The sequence below is a fragment of the Podarcis erhardii genome (genome assembly GCF_964252035.2).
Source record: "Podarcis erhardii genome assembly, chromosome: 5".
Taxonomy (NCBI): domain Eukaryota; kingdom Metazoa; phylum Chordata; class Lepidosauria; order Squamata; family Lacertidae; genus Podarcis; species Podarcis erhardii.
The window spans coordinates 81273448-81297714 of record NC_138509.1 but is presented as its reverse complement, the minus strand read 5'-3'; the positions used below and the strand labels follow the sequence as shown (position 1 = coordinate 81297714).

The 24267-nt window shown below is 43.2% G+C and overlaps 1 protein-coding gene and 1 long non-coding RNA gene across 5 annotated transcripts in view; one reads left to right on the top strand and one right to left on the bottom strand.

Moving 5' to 3' along the window:
* Nucleotides 1-24267, bottom strand: part of LOC309342169 (schwannomin-interacting protein 1) — a 372887-nt gene that overhangs the window by 100569 nt on the left and 248051 nt on the right. The gene's annotated exons all lie outside the window — the stretch shown is intronic.
* LOC309342424 lies at nucleotides 9853-14950 on the top strand. The gene is made up of 3 exons (XR_014156800.1): nucleotides 9853-9990; nucleotides 12204-12417; nucleotides 14865-14950. It is a non-coding gene; the product is annotated as an uncharacterized lncRNA (long non-coding RNA).

The window sequence follows — 24267 nt, the reverse complement described above, 5'->3', positions numbered from 1 at the left end:
AAATACAAACTTTTTTCCTGCTAAAAATCCATCTGCCTGGCATTTTCCTTAACTGTTAATGAAGATGGATGATAGCACATTTGGAAATGATCTTGCACCACACATTGTGGTCTGTATTATAACCATTATAATTAATCCATTGCTATTAACCACCATTAGCAACCTATATAGAAAGCAAGTATTAAAATGCATGTAATAATAGAATTATGTCTGTTTTGCTAGCTATGAAATGCAAAGGACTGTCCATTTTATCAAAGCATAAATAATATAGTAGCATACTTGAGACTTCCTAGACTTACAAGCCAAACCATGTCTATTGGGAGGTTGGTCCCATTGAATTAAATGGGGCTTACTCTCAGGTAAGTGGGGTTAGGACAGCAGCCTTATCTATGGTACAGTGAGACTTCAACCAATCTGATATTTATATAATTTCATTGTGTTTGGCATTGCCAAATAGAATTCATTTTATTTTATTTTAGAAGATTTAGAAACTGCTCAATTAAAGAACTCTTTAAGTATGATAAAGGTGTAGATAAAACAACAACTAAAAACTCAATGCAATGGAAAAAACCAAACAAATATACACAAAACCACCAACATTAAACCACAGATGCAAATCAGCAAAAAATAATCAAGAGAAATATAGGTAACTAAACAATATGTCTGTGTAAACTTGCCAAGACAAAAAAAGGAAGTCAGCAGGTACAGGGCACGTGCCAACAGGCAGGAAGTTCCAGAATCAGAGGATCACAGAATTGGAAGAAACCGGAGCTTTTTTCAAAAAATAAATAAATAAAAATAAAAATGTTTTGGGGTACTCTCATTTTCCTACTCATATTGAAATATTGCCCCTCAATGAGGCCAAACTAAGATTCACAAATGTTTAGGGGAATGCGTACCCCTGCGTCTCCCCAGAAAAAAAGCACTGGAAGGAACCACAAAGCTGATGTATGAAATCTACTGCTTAGCATCCTTGATGCCTCTGCTTAAAAACCTCTTACAAGGCAGCTTGGAAAGCGCAAAAAGTGAATGAATGGAGCAAGGTTGTGTTGAAATGACTTTTCACATCACAGGTAATTGTCAATTTCTGACTTTGACTGCAGCTCCTAGCTGCCATTGCTTCTCATTTGGGCTACAGTACCATACATGTAAATCACTGTGATCCCATTTTAAACAGCTGTGGTTTCCGCAAAGGATTCTGGGAGTTTGTTAAGGGTACTGAAAGTGGTGTAACCAGCCCCGGATTTAGGGCAGTGTGGGTGGTTCCTTTGTACAAGGCAACCAAGGGGGCTCAAAATTTAGAAGATCTGTCATTCAGAAGATCCATTTTGGGGTGCCAATTTTTGGCTTCCCTCTGGGTGCCATATTACCAAAGATTAGCAAAGTCCACCTCTGGGTGTAACAATCAATTCCTCTTCCTAGAAAATGCTCAAAATTGTGTCTCTGGGAGGGGAATAGGGGTCTCCTAACATCCCTCAGCACCTTTAACAAACTACAGATTCTGGCACCTACAGTTCTCAGAGTTCCTTCAGAGTGGTTCCCTCAGAGTGGTTGTCATTGTAGCTCTGTGAGGGGAATAGGGCCTAGTCCAAACACCTCTCAATGCCCTTAACAAACTACACTTTCCAGGATTCTTTGAGGGAAGACATAGAATCATAGAATACAGTCATACCTCGGGTTGCGATCGCTGCGGATTGCACGTTTTTGGGTTACGGACACGCCGAACCCGGAAGTACCAGAACACGTTACTTCCAGGTTTCGGTGCTCGCGCATGTGCAGAAGCACTAAATCATGCTTTGCGAATGTGCAGAAGCACCGAATTGCATCACACGCGTGTGCAGGTGCAGCACTGAGGGTTGAGAACATGCCTCCCGCACGGATCATGTTCGCAACCTGAGGTTCCACTGTACAGTAGTAGAATTGTTTTAAGTGCTATGATACTACTTTAAATGCATAGTGTGGACAGGGCCAATGAAATTACAACATAGCAAGAGAGAAGTCAGATAAAATAATATGGAGGTAGATGGACCAGTGATTTGACCCAATATAACAGTAGCTTCCTGTGTTCCCCAAGTACCTTGAGTGAGCAGGGTATGGATTTCTTCACAACTCATCCCTGTTGTTTTGTGTATAACTGGAGATGGTTTTTCACAGTGAGCCATTGGATTTATGGCAGGTTAGCAATATAAAAGGCAATTATAAAAAATAGACTTTAGGAAGGTTTTAATTTAAATGAATATCACTCAGGTACAGCATGCCTTGAGGACCTCCGCTGCCTCTGGTAAGCAGTACATGATGAGGTCTCTTTCAGCTGAGCTATCTTTTCTTCACCCACCGATGCCTCCCCCCCATCAAGGTCAATATTCCCTAGATCCCAAGAGCATGAGGTATTATGTGCCCACAGAGCTTTCATTTCCTTTGAACAGTTAAGATCTTAGTCTGAATGAGCCAATACATAATGTTGACAGCTGTGTTCCTTCAAGCCGTGATGCACATTCATGCTACAGTGACATAAAAGAAGTATATGAAACGGAAGAAATCCATAGGCATTTGCCAGTCTATACAGTGGGGGAGGGGGGAAGGCTTATTCTCTCTTGACATTTGGGTGGGTGAAAAGAAAAAAGTTCCAGGGCATGGCCTGTGAGCAAGTGATATAGTAATCTTGCTTAATCAAAAGAGATTGGGCATCTGATTAGTACCTGGGTGGGAGACCTCCTATATACTCTGTTTTGACTTCCATCACGGAGGAAAGGCAGGATAAAAATGGAATAAATAAATACAAATATGAAGTTGGATGAAATGGTCTGAGGCTTTTATATATGACGAGTGTGTATATTTTACTTGCATACCTGATGGTCTGTCAGCACATATCTTGAGGGACACCATGTCTGGGAAGATGTAATGCAAGAATACATGTAAGGCAAAGTAATAATTGTTTCTTTTTCCAGGCAGAACTGAAGGCCTATTCTATTTGGCAGGCTGAACCGATTCACACACAGAGGCTATGGCAGTGAAACCACTTCTCCATGGTGCGACCCCATGCTGCAGAGGGGTGTGTGTGTGTGTTAAAAGTGAGACCATTTTCTGGCCTGGTGGTTCCTGTAAGTTAGCTACAAAACTGCTGTGTTACTTTCTTATCTCCTATAGATAATTTTCTGTAACGAAATGTTACTGTACTTGATGCAGTATCTGAAGCCTCAAGAAAACAGTTGAATTAATTCTTTTTTGGGGTCTAAATGCAAATACAGTTTGAGAAGATAACTGTTGATAATTCACTGTCTGGAATTGGGCTGCTTTTCTCCCTTTCCCTTATCCAAAGGTATTCAGCTGCATTCTTCAGCTTCAGAAAGCTTATCTGGTAGCTGCTTCAAAGAAAACAGCCTTTCTGAGAATCTGAATGCCAGGCGATTTTATTCCTAATGAATGGACCTTTAAGGTTGACGTGTCTATTGCATACCTCCAATCTTAGATAGAGGTTGCTGTGTATTAAGCGCATAAGGTTTTCATGATGACAGCCAGATAGCCAGGAAATACAAGAAGCCAGTTGCTTGCATAAGGTCTGGTGTCTGGCATTTTGTGCCAAAGAATTCTTGAAATGAGCAACACAGCCATAAGCTCCATGTTCACATTGTATGCACACATTTATCACTACTATTGCTACTTTTTGTTGTCACACATTGGCTGCATTTGGACATAATGAGTTAGCATTACAAGAACCTGTTCTCACTCAGACTCGCGTGCTTGCCCATTTCCCTTCTTTCTCCATCATAGTCATAAGGAGGAGATCAGAAACTTCTGCTTCTGTTGTTAGATTAACCACCCTTTGTTGCTGTTGTTTAGTCTTTTAGTCGTGTCCGACTCTTTGTGACCCCATGGGCCAGAGCATGCCAGGCACTCCTGTCTTCCACTGCCTCCCGCAGTTTGGTCCAACTCATGCTGCTAGCTTCGAGAACACTTGTCCTCTGTCATCCCCTTCTCCTTGTACCCTCAATCTTTCCCAACATCAGGGTCTTTTCCAGGGAGTCTTCTCTTCTCATGAGGTGGCCAAAGTATTGGAGCCTCAGCTTCATGATCTGTCCTTCCAGTGAGCACTCAGGACTGATTTCCTTCAGAATGGATAGGTTTGATCTTCTTGCAGTCCACGGGACTCTCAAGAGTCTCCTCCAGCACCATAATTCAAAAGCATCAATTCTTTGGCGATCGGCTTTCTTTATGGTCCAGCTCTCACTTCCATACATCACTACTGGGAAAACCATAGCTTTAACTATACGGACCTTTGTTGGCAAGGTGATGTCTCTGCTTTTTAAGATGCTGTCTAGGTTTGTCATTGCTTTTCTCCCAATTAGCTGGTGTCTTTTAATTTCGTGATCACCCTTTAGCATGTTATTAAATCTCTAAACTGTGGTTAATCTTAGTTATGGGTAGTGAAAACAAGACAGCTTCAGGCTGAAGTTGGTTTGTTTACACTAACATAGTTAACAATAACCACTGCTTGCCCAGGTTCCAATTGTATGGCAAGTTGAACTTGATAAAAAATGAAAGTGAAAGCTCCCAGATTCATCTTTGTGCCTGTGATAGAGAAGTAAGGAGGAACACACAAGCTCAGTGGGAGGCTAGGCTCAGTAAACTATGGATTAGCATCACAACCGTTCTTGGCCATGTTGCCCCCCCCCCGGCAAAACAGTCAGGATCCAGACAATTAAGGTATAGCAGGGCAATTAAAATCCAGCCTAGCATACACATGCAGTGTGTGTGAGTATTATTGGAGACACTCACTAGAAAACATGCATAAGAGGGAATAAAGCCCCATTGAACACCGTAGAAGTTGCTTCTGAGTAAATATAGCTTATGCTGCAAGTTCTTTCTTCCTCCACCATGGATTATGTTCTACAGTTAAGGTTGGACCACTTTCTCAGTCCCAACTGAGGCTTGGTCTTCCAATACTAATACAACCTTCATACGAGATACCCTACATATGACCTATGCACAATCCTGTCACATGCACACGTCATCCTCCAGAAAGTCTATGCACCAAGATGTGCTGGATTCCAGAAGGGAATGGAAACAGGCTGACTCAGGTCCCTTAAGATTTGTGTCCTACTCTACTTTTTGACTCATCCCTAGTCCCATGGGAACCAGCTAAACCCACTAACTGCAATAGACGCAGCTGGAGATGTGCTTCTTTGTGGGTAGGTGTACACTGCTTTCTAAGCAGCTTTTAAGTTAAATGGTTTTCAAAAGCCATTCATTGTACGAAACTGCTTTAGGTATACATGCCTCCTTATCGTTAATTGTGCTTTGTAGAGTGCTGAATACCCCGACTGTGCTTGCGGCATCCACCTTTCCTCAGACAAGTTATGATCATGCAACTTATTCTCCACGCTTTAATAGCACCAAACTATAAAGCTGCTCAATACATTGCTTACATTAGAGAAAGCAGCCTCTTTAAGTGTTCTAAGCATTCGAATCCCGAGAAACAGAAACATTTCCTAGAAACAGTCTTGAAAAATGATTAAAGTACCATGGGATGTGTATTTTATTCAGTCTTTAAGAATGATGCTTCTTATTCTCCATACCATTAGCTCTGTATAACCATCACAACCACAAGCTTAAATCAGATTAACAGTACAATCCTGACCCTGTCTGCTCAGAAGTATGTCCTACTGAATTCAGTGGAACTGCCTCCCAAGCTTACTCTCGTTTAATGAGAGAGTAGACTCCATTGCGCGGAATAGGATTTACCTCTTCCAAGCATATACCGTATTTTTCGCTCTATAAGATGTACCAGACCATAAGACGCACCTAGTTTTTGGAATAGGAAAACAAGAAGAAAAAAAATTCTGAATCCCCGAAGCCAGGACAGCAAGCGGGATTGCTGCACTGCGATCCCGCTGGCTGTCCTGGCTTCTGGCTTAGCTGCGCACAGCCTCTCCCGGGCAAAGGGAGTCTTCATCCCCTGCCCGGGAGAGGCTGCGGGCGGCTTAGGCTCCCCCAAGAGCCGCGCTCCCTTTAAAGAACCGCATGGAGTGTGTGTGTGGCTCTTGGGGGCTTTTCCCCAAAGAGGGAGAAGGGCAACACACGCTCCATGTGGCTCTTGAAAGGGAGCACTGAGCAGAGCCTCCTGCCTGCATTCGCTCCATAAGACGCACACACATTTCCCCTTACTTTTTAGGAGGGGAAAAGTGCGTCTTATAGAGCGAAAAATACGATAATTGTGTTGCAAACTGTGCATTAGCCAACTCGAAGCTGCAATTCTAAACACATTTACTCGAGAGTAAGCTCCACTTCTGAGTGATCATGCCTAAGATCTGTTGTCAGCCTTTAGCTCAGACCCAAGGACAAAATACAGCCTTCTCCATCAGGCCCTCAGGACTCATCCCAGGCCACACCCCTTTCCATGACACATCGCTCAATGGCCTTCTTTGGTGCTCTCCTCGAGTGCTTTTGCCTTGCTGGAATGTGTCCTTGAATTGTAATAATTCCTCTTCGGGCTTATTCGCCCTTACCTTTTGCTCTGCTCTTTCCAGGCACATGTCCATGCTTTACAGATCTGGGTCCAAGCATTTTATTTTTATTTTTGCCTTGGAGCTTTCCCCATGAAAACCCACTCTTTACCAACATCCAGTATTGGTATGCAGCTCCTAAACTACGAGAGAATATGCCTCTTGGGCTGAGAAAAGGTTCCCCATCCCTGCTGTAGCCAATCAATAGGTAGGGGCTAACATTTGTCAGAAAGTGCAAATTTTAATAGGTGGGGCTGAAATCTAATAGACTGACTTTTTTCAAAGGCAATTTTGCATTTGGCATTTTATTATAAGGGCAGCGAATGACTATGAAACATATTAAAGATACCCTTTCTTTCTAATGATGAACGGCAACTTTTGCTTATTAACCGGTCAACTTTCTCATGTTAGCATGCACATTTATTTAAACGCAAAGATTTAAGGAGTCAATTAACCAGCTGATGGTATATGATGAATTAGTGACAATTCTCCTTTGGTTGATTAATCAAATAGAATCACTTGACAGCTTTGCGAATTGGTTATCGATGCAGGTCCATTTGCTCTGCCCACACTATTGAGATAGACTCCAATTCAGAGATGCTCACACGCCCCAAGGAATTACGCAGGAGTGTTTCCACGTGTGGAATCCATAAAAGGGGCAGCCACAAACCAGAGACAGACAGGTGTTCGTATCTGAATGCAGAGGTAAATATCCATCTACTGTTGAGATCAGAGGCCTTGCACATTTTGAGAACTGGAAGCACTCTTGCATTCCATTCATACAGCATGCTCTTGTTTTCTACATAGAGTGGGATGTAGGGTCAGAATGCACATACTGAAGAAAGAAGAAAGAATCAGCTGGATATCCACTGGATCCTAATCCTGCTCATCCTGGTGGATCTATAATAATAATAATTTCTTATTTATACCCCGCCCCAGCCACTCTGAGTGGCTCCCAATCAAGTGTTAAAAACAGTACAGCATTAAATATTAAAAACTTCCCTAAACAGGGCTGCCTTCTGATGTCTTTTAAAAATAGGATAGCTGCTTATTTCCTTCACATCTGAAGGGAGGGCGTTCCACAGGGTGGGCACCACTACCGAGAAGGCCCTCTGTCTGGTTCCCTGTAACCTCACTTCTCGCAATGAGGGAACCGCCAGAAGGCCCTCGGCGCTGAATCTCAGTGTCCGGGCTGAATGATGGGGGTAGAGACGCTCCTTCAGGTATACTGGACCAAGGCCGTTTAGGGCTTTAAAGATCAGCACCAACACTTTGAATTGTGCTCGGAAACGTACTGGGAGCCAATGCAGATCTCTCAGGACCGGTCTTATGTGGTCCCGGCGGCCACTCCCAGTCACCAATCTAGCCTTAGGATTGCATCTTAAGCCAGCAATACTAACCCCATTTATTTGAGAGTAAATCCACTGAATATTTCTGAGTAGACATGGCAAGGATTTTGCTGTAAGTCTGGAATGTCACCTTAAGGCTCACTGTTATTCTGGTAGAGCCCCCATCTCTCTTTTCACATGCACAAAAGGGAGGTTTGGAAACCTACCCTTTCCCCTGTGTACAACAGCATACACATTTGCAATGGTCCCACCATATGAGATGGGAGATTCCCAGGTTGGGATGAAAATGCCTGTTCTAGCCTAGAAATAAGCATTCTATGGATCGCTGAACATTTGTACCAAAATAGAGCACATTTATTTATTTGTAAAATTCATGTACAGCTTCCCCACAAAATCAGTTGCTGCAAACCAGCTGGGAAAACAACAAGGCTCTGCAACTTTTATACTTGCTAGCTCCTTTCAAACCACCACCCTACAATTCAGCAATCTGCCTCAATTTTGCTCCAACACCTTTATTTGCAATTGTTGCTGATTCCTGGTTTTGACTTTCAAGTGCACCTGTGCAGTGGGATATATTCATGTGGTTTTGACTTTGCATCTTTAGGAGCTATTATACTCGCATTCGTGTGCCCTATTTGGATTTTTCATTGATGCCAGCCATGCTTTGCCTTTCTCTAGAGACCTTAGGAATGCTTTATGAGTTTTTCTGTGTGAGGTACAGCCCTGTCATCTTCGTGTTTTAAATTGACTATGAATATATATTTTTTGTTGGGTTTTGTTTTTTTTAACGGCAGAAACATAAACTCAATTCTCCAGGCTACATTTGCTGAAATGGTATGTATTTATATTTTAATGTAGCATCTCCAGACGATGATGCCAGGTGGACAGCAGTACTATTTTCATACACAGAGACTCAAATACAATGCTCCCATAGCCATTCTTCATCTCCACAGAAGAGGCTGAGCATTGGGAAATTATCTTTGCACTGAAAAAGAGATCTGGGTGTTATGCAGATTTGAACCTGGTTGAATGGACAAAAATAACGAGGTGTGCCTCATGGCATTGCACGGCTGGGTTCTTTTGATAGGCTAAGGGAGTGTATGTGTGTGTCAAATGTTCCATCAATCCAGTCTCTGATTCAGCTTTAATGCAATCACTGAATAGGCTGCACATTGATGGACTCCATAGTCAGCTTTATTATAAGACACAAACATAATCATTGAGGGCCTGGACATTTTGGCGCCTGAGGTGAACCACAAAATGGTACCCACCCCCCATGCAGCCAGGGAAGGAGGGTTGAGTAGAGATCTACATTAGGAACAAGGGGAAAATAATATACATTGGGATCTGCTGGCCCTGTGGATGCTGCTGCCTGAGGTGGTTGCTTCACCTTGCCTCATGGGTGGGCCAGCTCTGGCCTGCCCACAGGGCATACTTAAGCAAGGAAAAAATGTCGGGAAAAGATGGTGCAGAGCAGGGCCAGTGAGAGGTATAGTCTGGGCAGAATGCCAGGAGGCAAATGAAGAGGCTTAGGTCACATTCACACAACACATTTAAAGCACTATGATGCCACTTTAAATAGTCACGCCCCTTCCCAAATTCTGGCAGCTGTAATTTGTTAAAGGTGTTGAGAGTTGTCAGTCCCCCGTAGGGTTGCCATATTTTCAAGTGCAAAAAAAGAGGAAAAAATTGCCAACTTCTACTTTTAACTATGGATCGCTACGATGACTCTCATTTTACATACCCATGAAAAACGCTCATTTTACATACCCTGGAAAAAGAGGACACGTGGCAACCCTGCAGTGAGATTCCCACAGTTCCCTGTGAAGAGGTATTGCATGCTAAAACACTCTGAAAATTGTAGCTCTGGGAGGGAACTAGGGGTCTCCTAACAACTCTCAGCGCCCTCAATAACTCCCAGATTTATCTGATGGAAGCCATTACTGTGGTATCACAGTGCTTTAAATGTATGGTGTGAATGTGGCTTTTTCAACCCTGGGCCTGAAGTTCCCCACCGCTGCCTCCAAGGTACTGGGTCTAGTTGAGATGTATGCTGTTCTGTAGGACTTGCTAGATATGAACAAATGGAAACTCAATTAGCCATCTCAAGGCACTGGGGAAAACCCTGAACTGTCTGGGTGAGTTCCAAATATCTTTCAGAACTAAAGAGGGCATCACTAGAGGGAATCAGAAATTTCACCTGAAAGTTGGCATGTCCAACCAACTAAGGGATAACCCACATCCCTCATCTCCCAACTCATTGTTTATGTGGCATTTGTCATTGGGGAAGAGGTTTTATGATTTTGCAGATGGAGAACTGAGGTGGAGACATTTTGGCCTTAAAGCCAGGTCCCCCGTTATAAATATCTCCCTGCACTCTGCTTTCTCTCCTGACGCAACTTTGCAAGAAACAGATGTGCCAAAATACAAAGAGCTGCCTGAGGATAAATATCAAGTTTAGAAGGTCTCTGTCATTCACATGCTTGTGTCACTAAGCGAGGACTAAGCAGAAGGCGGTATGATAAAAGCCCTGAAATGCACCATTGAAATAGCAAATGCAAGGTTTGCACTAACGGTTTATAAGGCCAAGGATGCCTCTGATCTACAGCTAACCTTCCATTCATGAGAAATGCAAAACAAAACAGAAAATGTGATAACATTTAAATATAATTACAATGCCTAGGAGGATGAAATACATAATTACAACACTTATATTTATATCTGAATGGATACAATCTTGTTCTTGGTGTATTTTTGCTTAGAACAGATGCAGCAAGCCCTTTTTTTTATTCTGGTCCCCCGCATAAATTACCATATTTGCCTGAGAGCGACTGTAGGCACCATTCTATTTCTGATTTTCATTCTTGCACACATTTAAACAATGGGATTGGAAGGAAGTACAGTTCTTATTTACACCTGCATTTTTTAATCCATGCAAAATCCTGTTTAGGCAGTGCTGGGCTGAAGGATAAGGGAATATTACAGTATCTTCAAAGCCAACGTGCCTCAGGCCCAATGGAGTAGTGTGGCTGACACTTAGCCAGCGAGGATAAATCAATCAATTCATTAGCTGTATGAAGCCTCAGTTTCTGAGGTAGTATGTCCCTAAATACACTTGGTAAGAAACAACAAGGAGAGGGAACTATTGCCCTTATGCTTGTGGGCTTCCTCTGGTTGACCACTGCGGAAAAAGGATGCTGAACTAGATGGACTTTATGTCAGACCCATCAAAACTGCTGTTATGCTCAAAGCTGGATCTCACGCCACTCCGCTAGTGTTTGAAGGAAGGATTTTCTGTACAGTCTCAAAGTTTAGCTACTACCCGTATCTGTGCTGGCAACCCAGACTGGAGAGGTAAGGAATGCTGGCATGGATAGGACCTATGTATCCTCCATCCCACTAGAGGTCCAGCCCTACTTTCATGCAAGATGAGGTGGTCCCATGGTCAAATTATGGGGAAAAGGGTGCGGGCCTTAATGCAATGCATTCTCCGCTGCCTCATTACACTTTATCTCAGACCTTCAATTATATAAAGAGGGGGAAGTGAGAAACTATCATTCTGTTCCTCATGTCTGGCTGGCAACTGGTATCTTAAATTTCCCAGTTACTATTGCTACTTAGATGTCATTGGTGCTGACTTTCTCCTGGTCTGGTCGCTGGAGAGAGCATAGAAACGACATCATCTTAGCCTGCATTGTTTTTCTTATTAATCTTATTAATCTTTTTTTCTTATTATGGTATCTTTTTTAAATACAATTCAACATGTCATATCAAAATATGTGGTTCTATAGAACAACTCTGATTAATCCCGGTTGGGCGAAACAAGGAATTATCCTGGAATCCTTGTCTTCTTTTCTGCATGTGCCATTCTTCTAAGTCTTTCGTCTGAAACCTGCATACAAAGAACGCTAGAATTCTTTAAAGCATCTTCACGTGGAACATTACAAGATTGATATAAGAATTCCACATTGTGGATATTGCTAGCATAAGAACTGAATGGAATGTATTTCCCGGTCAAACTGCTGGACTCTAATTTCTCATAATATGTTTTGTTTATATGATAAGTTGGTCTACAGAACCACATATTTTGATATGACATGTTGAATTGTATTTCAAAAAGAATTAAATAAGATATTTTTTAAAAAAATCATATAATTACATACAGCCTGTCACATTGTATGTGTTGTCCAGTTTTGCATTTACGTGACAAAGGGTTTGATAGTGTTTTGGCCTACAGCTAGGAACAGGCAAAGCTGTCAACTTTGGTTCCTCTCAGTTTCTCAGTTTTCCAATCTTAAGTTCAACTTTTCCATATTCTCACATCAGTTTGCCATTGTTGGTTTTTTTAAAGGTCTCCTGAAAGGTTGTCACTGTTCTCTGCATTTCCCATTGCTCCTTGACCATTGGCCATGATGGGTGAAGCTAAGGGGGGATGAGTCCAACAACATTCGAAAGATGTCATTTTGGCTACGCTTCTTGTAGTCACCACACCACGCCACACCAGTTATCCAGTTGTCAGACATCAGGCTCTAATGCTCCAAAGAGAAATGCCAGATAAAATGATGGTAGGAATCTAACTGCTGCTTGTTTTGGTAGCGGGGAAGGAAATATTTTGCAACTTGATCTGAGAGAAAAGAGAGCAGCATAGGTATCAAGTGTAATTATGTTATTAAACTGTGAGCGTTCCTTCAGTTTTTCATAATCTCATTTAGTGTTTCTGATGTCAAGCTAAATTATTTTTAATTGCTTTTATGAAAAATATTAGATGCATTAATGGTTTTCTGAACTAGCTCTGAGAGTGCAATTTTGTGAGAGAATTTCTTTATCTTCTCCAAAGAGTTTTAGTTAATGTGCATGTATCGGTAATTGGAGTGACTAAGCTAGTAAGTAATCACAGTGTTATTATCATTAAGGAAAGCACACAATGTCACACCATGGTAATATTCCTCCTCCGCACCGTTTCTTGTTGGGCATGATGGTGTTAGCATTAAACATTCATGCTGGCTCTCTCCTATTGTTCAGCTTCAAATATGTTGAGAGTCATTCATAACTAAAGCAATGGGGTAGCTGCATGCTATTCACCTCCTGCACGATCATGTGCTGGGCAACACACACAAGTGAAAGCATGGGTGGTGGTTAAATGACAAAGCTCATGCTACAAAATCAGAAATGGGAGTAAGCATGTACCCACACTGTCGCAATGTAGAAATATGTGAATGATCGTGGGATCCATACACTGTCCCCAAAGCATAATGGGGCATATGATTCACACCTAGCCCAATTAAAGATCCTCTTGCAGATGCAGCTCACCTTACTGACAAAAAATGTTAAAACTGTTGCTATGCGATTCATCCCTAAGGATGTAAGAAGAACCCTGCTGGATCAGACCAGCTTCCTGTTCTCACAATGGCCAGCCAGAAACCAACCAGCAGGACCAGGACCTGAGCACAACAGCAGTTTCCGCCGCACTTGTGATTCAGGTGCAGCGTGCAGGAAAAGGCTGTCCTCAGGTGTGGTGGAAGATTTTTTTAAAAAAATAATTTTTATTAACCGACCAATCAAATCAAATCAAATCAAATCAAATCACATCATATAAATTCCGAATTACAAAGCTGAATTTAAAATTTTTGTTGAGGGGACCCATATTTCAAGTTCCGAAGGGGGATTCTGATCATCTTCTTGCTGCTGCGTTAATATCCACAAATCGATCCAAATAATGTTCATAATTCTATCCAGTCTTATCTTGCTGTTTCCACATCTCATCTTATTCGTATATTTTTCCTTCTTTTCTTTACAATCTCTTCTGATAATCTTCTTAAGTTGACAAACACCAATTATAATCCTGTGTGAATTTTCCGTTCGACCAGTCCTCATATCAGATGGTTTCCATATATCATCACTTTCATAAATAACATCACTCTTTCCATCATTAACATGTAGATCTGTCACTCTTAAGTCCCTCTGAGGAGTATCACCCACAATATAACAACAGCTCTGTTCCTCCTCCCAGACTTAAGTCCTCCGACAGAACTAGCCAACATGGCGACGGTATTTTTTACTGCGTCATTCCAAAGCTCTTATAATTTTCACGGTCTTTTTGAAACATGCTTTGGTTAGTGAATTATCTCCACACAGTCTTAAATCCACAGCTTAAGTCATTAAAATGACATTTCTGACTTGTTTAATCACATAGAGGAAAGAAAGGAAAGTTTCCCCCCCTCCCCCATCAGTCCCTTTGCCATACCGAGTCTTGGCGTATCTTCTCATGATTTACTCTTGTTCCTCCGACTCGTCTTGTTTTATCAGAGATCTCTTCTTTTAGCAGTCTTTACTCCCCCTCCTTCCTTGAAATATGTGCATTCGCTTCATCCTAATTGTTTCTTTTGAAGTTCTTGCAGCTAGCGACGCGGATCAGAGACGGCTTCCAGGAGTGCCGAAATCCCACAGGAGGGCATTGTGCCTAGTGCCCCCATCCCCACAAATTCGGGGGTGGTATAGGGCACAGCAGGCAAGGGCAGCCCCCCCACAACCTTGGGGGGGTAGGGAGGCTATTTTACTCCCATCACAGCCTCCTAATTACCTCGTGTGGGTCGGAGAGATGTTATTGTCAACCATCTTCTGATGCGCCCCCTAGTGGCCCCTCGAGGTGTGGTGGAAGATTTTGTCCCAATGCTAGTGTTGAAGTAATAAGATTCAACAGCAAGTTGGCTTGGCTTTTGAACATGGAATTGGGAGGCCTCGGGCAACACATTCTCTTGGTCTAACCATGGCCTTCAGATGATTAGGTGAAAAATGGTGAAATACATGAGAGAGGGAAGGAGGGAGGGAGGGAGGGGGAGGGAGAGAGAGAGACTGGCTATTTACCAGGTGGAAAAGAAGAGTTCACAACAAAGGAGACATCAACCCTTTGCAGTATGAGAAAGAACCAAGTAGCATTTTGTGGCTGTATACTATTTCTGCTTTGCTTTAGATGCTATAGGTTGTTCCTCCTCTCCACCTTTTATTTTGGCAGTGTTTCTTCTGAATCATGAACACCACATGCAGAGTATGTGCTCCCAAGAGGCTGCAAGCAAATGTTTCCAGGAAAATAAAAACCACCCTGAATTTATAAGTGTGACATTTCTAAATCCCAGTGAATTTCTAAACTGGGGGTGGGGAAGGAAGCAGCTAACAAAATGGAAACCTTTCCTGCTTTCTGTTCCCTTCAGTGCTTCCAGGAGGCATGGGCAGAATAAGGGGCATAGTTTATAACCCCTGAGCAGTACAGAGCAGCCATCACTGGAAAACCTTATCTTGACTGTTCTTGTAAGGCAGCAATTTCTGAGCTTGAAGCAGAGATAAGGAGAGAAAGACAGACTGACAGACATAGCAACTTCAGAGGAGACTGAATGATTGAGAAAATTCAAATTCAAGCAGAGGAATTAAAGCTAGTTAAATTAAATAACCAGGAGAGTTGCTAGGTTATTTGGGGCTAGAGCTCTGCTAGATTGGACCAAGGGCCTATCTAGTCCAAAATCCTGCTCCCATAGTGGCCAAGCAGATGTGTATTGGAAGCCTGCAAGCTGAACACGAACGCATCAGAATTCTTCCCACTGGCAATTTCCAGAAACTAGTATAGCCTTATCCTCCACAAATTCATCTAATCCTCTTTTAAAATATATGGATTGATGGGAAAGCAGCAAGGGTCTGTCCTGGCGAAAAATATGAAGAGAAGTATTTGTGAAGTACTGGCTAGAAAGTATTCACTTTCCTACAGACAGCAGTGCCTAGCATCTTGAATAAACCAGCTCTATTTGAAATGCCTTCATAATCAGCATTCAACGTGTGGCACTTCAATTATATAAGGATCAGTACAAATTTAATCCAGCTCTTGATAGCTTTATCTATTTACTTTACACAGCTGTTGCAAGGCTGAAGCCTCATCTTTCAACAGCTCCTGAACTGCAATGTAGGCGGATTGCATATTTTGGAAAGCACAGCCCGGCATGTGTGATTTCAACATTTGCATTCCTTTGTAGGAAAATTGTTTCGTCTAGATGAGCAGAAGTAGATGCTTTAATAAACACTCACAAGTGAAATATACTGATCCAGCTTTACATTAATAGCCAGCCTGAAGTCATCATTCACAATATGTCAGAGCCATAGCTTAAGAGGTAAACATGAATGAGAAACATGACTATGGAGGAACTGCTTTCCTGTAATCTTTGTAGAGATTGGGGTGTGTTCTTGTGAATCATGCATGTGAGAAAATCAGGTATATGGCAAAGCAGGGTATGAATTTTCATGCAACAGGGCCTTAAACAAGATCTATGCATGGCAAAGCTCTGGAAATGGTTCCTGGGACTGCATCTCTCTTTCCAAAGACAGATAAGTTCATTTTCACATCAGTCTTCAACATGTTTTGTGGTACAGGAGTAACTTATTTTTTAAAAGAGACAATCCGGAAAAGGAAGTGGAAAAACTGTAGCACCTGCCTCCAGATGTTTACTGGCTGAAAAACATTACTTTCTTTTCTGTCATTCCCTTTCCTCTAAAGATATATTCATAGCAATGACATCTCTGCAACTCAGTTTTTAGTTGCTGAAATGAAACACTTCATACCATGCCAACAATGCATGTTATCAAGGCCAGCCCACTACATTTTGGTACCTGAGGTGGACACCAAGATGGCGCTAGGGAAGAAGGGGACCGGAACAAAGGGGGCGGGTGAAGAAAGATAGATATTGGGATCCACTACCTTGGTGGATCCTATCTCATGAGGCAGTCACTCCACCTTGCCTCATGGGATGGCAAGACCCTGCATGCCGTGACAATCGCCTCTTGATTGGAATGACAGAATTTTAACAAAAAGACACCCTGTATTCTTTCTGTCAAAGCCCAAGCAGACATTTTAAAATATTAGAAATGGACAGGCTGTACCAGTTAATAGCTCCCATCATTTTGTAAATGCAAAATAGGGATTCTCTTGTATACATGAGAGACCCCATTTCTTATCCTCCCCACATACTATTGCAATGAAGGTTCATCTCTTTCCCACTGTACAGATGTATTCTGAAGTGGCTTGTTCTGCACTGGGTTCTGAATACAGTGGACACTCGGGTTGCAAACATGATCCATGCGGGAGGCACGTTCACAACCCACAGCGTTTGCAACTGCGCACCCACAGGTTGCGATTTGGCACTTCTGTGCATGCACAAAGCGCAATTTAGTCCTTCTGCGCATGCACGAGCATCGAAACCTGGAAGTAACCTGTTCCAGTACTTCTGGGTTTTGGCACGTCCATAACCCAAAAATGCGCAACCTGAATCGTCTGCAACCTGAGGTATGACTGTAACAGAATCATAGAATCGTAGGGTTGGGAGGTACCCTGGGCTCATCTAGTCCAACCTGCTGCAGTGCAGGAATCCTGCCCACACCAGCCCCTGGGTGGGCTTGAACCACCCGTCTTCCGGTTAACAGCCACACACACTGACTCATGAGCTGGGCATGTTTGTAAAAGTGACCCAGTTTCAACAGTTAGGTTTATTAACAAATTTATAGTACAATCCTTGTAAGTCTCATTGAGTTAAGTCGTCTTTGATTGAAGCCTGTGACCTCCTGACAAGAGAACAAATTATTTTTCCTCCAACACTGTAGAGTGGAAATTGGGCAGGTTCACTGCTAAGAGAAAACTAAATCAAATTTCTTCCCCCCACCCCTAACTCTGAGTAAGCACAGGGTGGATCCACTATGTAACTAATGAAGCTTATTTTGGAGGGCCCCCAGAAGCGGCTTTACTTCATGTTGCTTTTTTTAAAAAATGGGTCTAGTAGACTCACATGACTCAGATTCATTAATCTTTTTGCTGTAGATATATTTCAACAATCCTTAAGTTTGAGAGTCAGTGGCACAGATGTTGTAAAGGAGATAACAGCAGTTACCCAGACCTTGTTGCTGGTTGTGAAGGGGCTCCCATAACAGTTCAAGCTTCAGGGCCCCCAAAATGTAGGTCCACTACTGAGTATCGATCCTAAAATACACTGGGCACAGCAAGGACTGCTCAAACACATGTACAACTCATTTATTCGTTTTTCAGGCATGTTTGGAGATTGTTAGCTAGCATGGTTTAGGTGACATAAGCATCTAATTCTGCAGGGGCAAAAAACCCAGAGCGCCACTCAACAGACGAAATGGCAGTTAACTGCAAACCAACTGGAGCATGCCCACAGACGTATCCTTTGGGCCTCTTATTGCCATCTCGTTCATTACCTGGTGTTTACATTATGCTCTGAGCTGCCTGATTTAAAGAGATTGGACTCAATGAGCCAATAATATGTTAAGTACAGCAGTTTCACTTGCGTTACAAGATCTCTGGAACCGGTGATTAATTGCACTTCTCAGTTTATACAGAAAGCCACAGCGTAGCCACGCATAAGCCAGGTCACCTTGGCAAACAAAATGTCTAGTCATGGGTTAGAACGAAAATGTAAATGTTCAAAACAGGCAGAGCAGCCAACGACAGTATCCATGTCCATACCTTGTAATAATAATTTTAAGGTCTTAGATATATAATAAATGTTCATAAATGTACCAAGCAAACACGTACATAAACATGTCTGAAGCAGCACAGGAAGACAGTCCTGAAAGCATCTTGACTCCTAAGCTGACCAAATGTTTCTCTGCAAGGAGGGAGGAGGTGGAAAAAAAACCTTCCTTGTTATAGGAATATAGTAATCAACATTTCAAAGGAATGGGCAGACTACCAGGAAAGGCAATCAGATAAGGCATTATCAGATAACCTGGCAGACAGGAAAAACAACAACATTCAAATTTCTGTTGTAGACCACCTTTTCTGTGATGTAGGTATGATGTTTGTGGGGGTTAGTCTTGAGTTACACCCCTTCTGTGATGTATGTATGATGTATGGAGGGGTGGTCTTGAGCTCCAGGGCAGGGAATTTAAAATGTCTATATAAAGGCAGGCACACCTTTGTTCTGGGTCCTCCCCCATCCTCCTGCGTGTGAGGGGAGCACCCTGTTGCAATAGCTTTAATAAAGATCAGGCTTACTAGCTGCTTTGCTTCTCAATATTCTCTGGTTGGCCTCTGTTATTTTTTCCTACCAATAGGGAACCCACTTAAGGACTCTATATGGGCTCTTGGATACCCCATAAAGGAAGAAGGGCAGATTTTGTTTACAACAAGCTTTCTTCGCAACAGAACATTGGTCCATCGTAGTAAAAACAGCATTGAGTATGGGAGCCAGTGTGCTGGACCTGGGAGACCAGAGTTCAAATCCCCACTCAGCCATGAAGCTCACTGGGTGACTCTGGGCCAGTTAGTGTCTCAAAGCCTAAGCTACCTTTACAGTGGGCGTAGTAGGCAAACTCGGCCCTCCAGATTTTTTGAGACTACAGTTCCCATCATCCCTGACCACTGGTCCTGTTAGCTAGGGATGATGGGAATTGTAGTCCCAAAACATCTGGAGGGCCGAGTTTGCCTACGTCTGCTTTACAGGGTTGTTGTGAGGATAAAATGGAGAGGGAGAGAAATATGGAGGAAAGGAGAGATACAAATGTAATAATAGATAGACAGATGATAGAATGGGGGGGGGATCACCTTCTCCAGTTCCTTGGCCCAGGCATCCCAGCATGATGAACAACACACTGAACCACTTTCCCCAGTCAGGCTGGATGTATTTATACACTGAAAGCAGGATAAAGCTTTCGCTTGGCAGCCCTATCTTCAAATAACTTTGACAGCTTGACCTGAAGTACTATCAGCGGGCCCGTTTGAGTATTGACTTGACACAGGATATCAGATCTACATGGATTTACAGGAGGCGTCTCTGCGACAGGTTAGAGAGGTTGGCGAAACCCACAAGAAAGTGCAGTTGCACAGAATACAGTAATGGTGTTACTATGGTTATGCCTGGCTAATTAAGAACAGCGAGCCATTACCTGCTGGCACCCATGTAAAATTACGTACGCCATGTACAATTTGTGTGAATAGTCTACACACAAAAATACTTGGGGGGTGGATAGTTATGGGAACTCTTCAGGTCAACTTCGCCTTTTGAATTCTGCTCTGTTTGTGGTTGACTAGAGCCTGGATTAAACCTCAGAAGCTGTTTTGTGAGGCGGTGGGAGAAGAATTCCATGTGCAGAGTGCACTTCCTGCAATGTTAAGCAGCCATAGCTCCCCCAACACACCAGCATTTAGTGGTGCCCTTAAGAGTGAGTTATATGGTCAAAGTCCAAGGTCTATACCATACAGCCTGGGTGGGTGCGGGGTCCTGCACCTAAGAGAGAGAATGGAGAGCCAACAAGTAGCAGCATGTTAGGAAGTGAAGTGTCCCACTGGTTAATTCTGCCTTAAGTTGCCCGCTATTACCAAGACAGCATCTTAAAAAGCAGAGACATCACCTTGCCAACAAAGGTCCGTATAGTTAAAGCTATGGTTTCCCCAGTAGTGATGTATGGAAGTGAGAGCTGGACCATAAAGAAGGCTGATCACCGAAGAATTGGTGCTTTTGAATTATGGTGCTGGAGAAGACTCTTGAGAGTCCCATGGACTGCAGGAAGATCAAACCTCTCCACTCTTAAGGAAATCAGCCCTGAGTGCTCACTGGAAGGACAGATCGTGAAGCTGAGGCTCCAATACTTTGGCCACCTCATGGGAAGAAAAGACTCCCTGGAAAAGACCCTGATGTTGGGAAACATGGAGGGCACAAGGAGAAGGGGACGACAGAGGATGAGATGGTTGGACAATGTTCTCGAAGCTACCAGCATGAGTTTGACCAAACTGCAGGAGGCAGTGGAAGACAGGAGTGCCTGGCGTGCTCTGGTCCATGGGGTCACGAAGAGTCGGACACGACTAAACGACTAAACAACAACAACAACATTTTAATTTCACCCCAGGATGAGTGGCAGCGAGCTCAGCCAATCAGATGCTACCTTTGGGGTGCGTGAGCTCCAGAGCAGTAACAAAAGGAGTATGGCAACCCCACCTCACCAGCCTCTCTCCTCAGACCTGTCAGTGTTTCTGAGAAAACTAGTATGTGAAGTATGTGACTCCCAAATCATTTTTAACCACACACAACGCTGTCATTTTAGATGTTAAGCACTGCACAGGCCTTGCTGAAAAGGCGACGTGTTCTGCAAATGAAGAAAGAACAGGTAACGAAAACAATACCCTCCAAAATAATGAAAATGATAATATATATATATATAAACAACACAAACCCTTACACAGCCTCACAAGCCCTCATAGCAGGATAGTGTCTCTAACTCAGAATCCAGTCATTACTCTGCCTGAATAATATATCAATACCATTTCCTAGATGCCCGATCAGCAAGATCTTTTTTTAATAAAATTAGTCAATTGCCGCAGGGTTATAATTTTATCTCAAAGCATAGGGATTAATGCATGTTAACTCCAGTGCACCCAGATGAATATGTATCCCTGAGGCTTTTCTGAAACTATATCAAGGACGCACCAGAAAATTGCTTTATCATTCTCCGAGATAATTGCTAACCTCAAACCACATAAATGCTGCTCCTTCCGCTCACCAAGCTTCCTACATTTTCATAATACTTTGAAAGTCTGAGGACAGTGGTACCTTGGGTTACATACACTTCAGGTTACAGACTCCGCTAACCCAGAAATAGTACCTCGGGTTAAGAACTTTGCTTCAGGATGAGAACAGAAATTGTGCTCCAGCAGTCCAGCAGCAGCAGGAGGCCCTATTAGATAAAGTGGTGCTTCAGGTTAAGAACAGTTTCAGGTTAAGAACGGACCTCTGGAACGAATTAAGTACTTAACCTGAGGTACCACTGTACATGATGGTATAAGTTTGGGTGGGGGGCAAAACTCCCCTAAAATATCTGAATTCAGTAAAGGGTTGGAATTTAAGCAAACAACTAAATTCTTGGGTCTAGTGGGGGCTGGATTTTAAACCAGTTTTTCTGTGTCCAGGAAACCGCCTAACAGAAGAACCATCAAGAGGAAATCACCGGAATGGCCGATCCATTAACCCATTAAGAAGGCCATTAAAAGAGAGTCTCTGGGCCAGACACAAAATGGGGAAAGCCCCTCCCTGAGGTGATAGTTAGCAGAGACAAAAGGTCAGAGTTGCAGGGGGGTGGTGGCAGAATTGCATTGGGCAATGAGGTAGGCAAACAGGGGAAAAGTGTCAGTTCTGCAAACTGGTGAATGGGGTTTTAGGCTGCAAAGAAGGTCAGAACTCTTAGAATCTGAGGCTGCAGCAATGGAAGGAATAGAACCCTCTTGGGATGTGAATGCTCTGCACTGTCTTCATCTAGGTTCAGGTTGTATATATGTGTAAATAAATCATATATCATATACCTAGCAAGTGCTCTGGAAAAACTGGACAGCCCATTTTTTCTCGTGAGAGAAATGATGGCCATTTCGGGCACTGTGATCTCATGTAATTTCATGCCATGATTCCCTCTCCCCCCCCCAAAAAGGTGTTTTTTTCCAAGGCCAAGTTCTCACACGGCACCCTGTGCCTGAAAAAACCCCGTTTTTTCAGGGGGAAATCGCAACGCAAAATCGCACAAGATCATGGCGCCAAAAATGGCTGCCATCCACTTGTGAGAAAAAAATTGGAAGATGGCGTACTGGAAGATGATGTTCTGGTTTTTGCCTTTAATATGTTGGAGCCTTTGTGTTCTAAAAGGAAACACAGTTCCTGGTAAGTGTGCCACATACCCCTGAAATCTTGTACCGCTTGGAGATTGGGGTGATGTGTAACAGTACTAAGGAAATGTGCTAGTCTACCAGAAAGGCACAGGTCAAAGTTACAGGGAACCAGGCAGAGAGCCTTCTCGGTGGTGGCGCCCTTCCTGTGGAATGCCCTCCCAACAGATGTCAAAGAGAACAACAACTACCAGACTTTTATAAGACATCTGAAGGCAGCCCTGTTTAGGGAAGCTGTTAATGTTTGATGTATTACAGTATTTTAATATTTTTTGGGAAGCCACCCAGAGTGGCTGGGGAAGCCCAGCCAGATGGGCGGGGTATAAATAATGAATAATAAATTATTATTATTATTATTATTATTATTATTATTATTATTATTATTATCTATAACAGCAGTGAAAGCAACACAAACAAACCAAAGGACAGAAGAAGAGGTTGACCTTGTTGATTAGAAAGGCCCCCTGCACAGTTTTCAAGGCCAGCCAATTTTGGGATGGAGGGGGGAAAGACCCATTTGATGATGCAGCAAATGAAGGAGAGCATAAGAACTCTCAGCCCAGTGAATGCCATCACTAGGAGGGAGCTGGGAAGGTGGGAAAATGAAGTCCAGGTGAATGGCGCACATGGATTCCAAGCGTTATTTCAAGTGGAAGCTTGAGATCAGGCATCCCCAACCTTCGGCCCTCCAGATGTTTTGGACTACAATTCCCACCATCCCTGACCACTGGTCCTGTTAGCTAGGGATCATGGGAGTTGTAGGTCAAAACATCTGGAGAGCCGCAGGTTAAGGATGCCTGCTTTAGATATAACAGAGGTTGGCAGCGGGAGCTGGGAAGCAGGAAGCAGACAGTGTCTGGTTTTAAAATTTGCTGGGATGGGTAGGACAAAACTCATGTTTCCTCTCGCCCCATAAATCTGATCAACAGAGGAAACAGGAGTTATGAGCAGCTCCTTGAAAACTCTGTGTGTGTATTTGGGGACTGGAGAGAGCCTTCTGTACCAACTTAATGTTTTATTTACAGTGCCAAAACACTCAAGGTCTGGCCCTGACCTACACACAAGCAATCTTCGAAGGCATTTTATTTATTAAGCCGTATGCTAAGAAAGTCCTCCCGTCCTACATCCTTCACTCTGAGGAACTGAAACTTTTACAGGTGCCACATAATGTTCAGTCTGCATTTGTGTGGTGTCAATCTTTTAGCCTGGCGCCACTTGTGCTTTGGAATTTGCAGCGGTAGGCCGCTGTAGGTTAAACCACAGAGCCTAGGATTTGCTGATCAGAAGGTCAGCAGTTCGAATCCCCGCGATGGGGTGAGCTCCTGTTGCTCAGTCCCTGCTCCTGCCAACCTAGCAGTTCGAAAGCACTTCAAAGTGCAAGTAGATAAATAGGTAAACGGGAAGGTAAACGGCATTTCTGTGCGTTGCTCTGGTTTGCCAGAAGTGGCTTAGTCATGCTGGCTTGTTTGGTCCCTGCTCCTGCCAACCTAGCAGTTCGAAAGCACGTCAAAGTGCAAGTAGATAAATAGGTACCGCTCCGGCGGGAAGGTAGACAGCGTTTCCATGTTCACCAGAAGGGGCTTAGTCATGCTGGCCACACCACCCGGAAGCTGTACGCCGGCTCCCTCGGCCAATAAATTGAGATGAGCGCCGCAACCCCAGAGTCGGTCACAACTGGACCTAATGGTCAGGGGTCCCTTTACCTTTACTTAGGCAA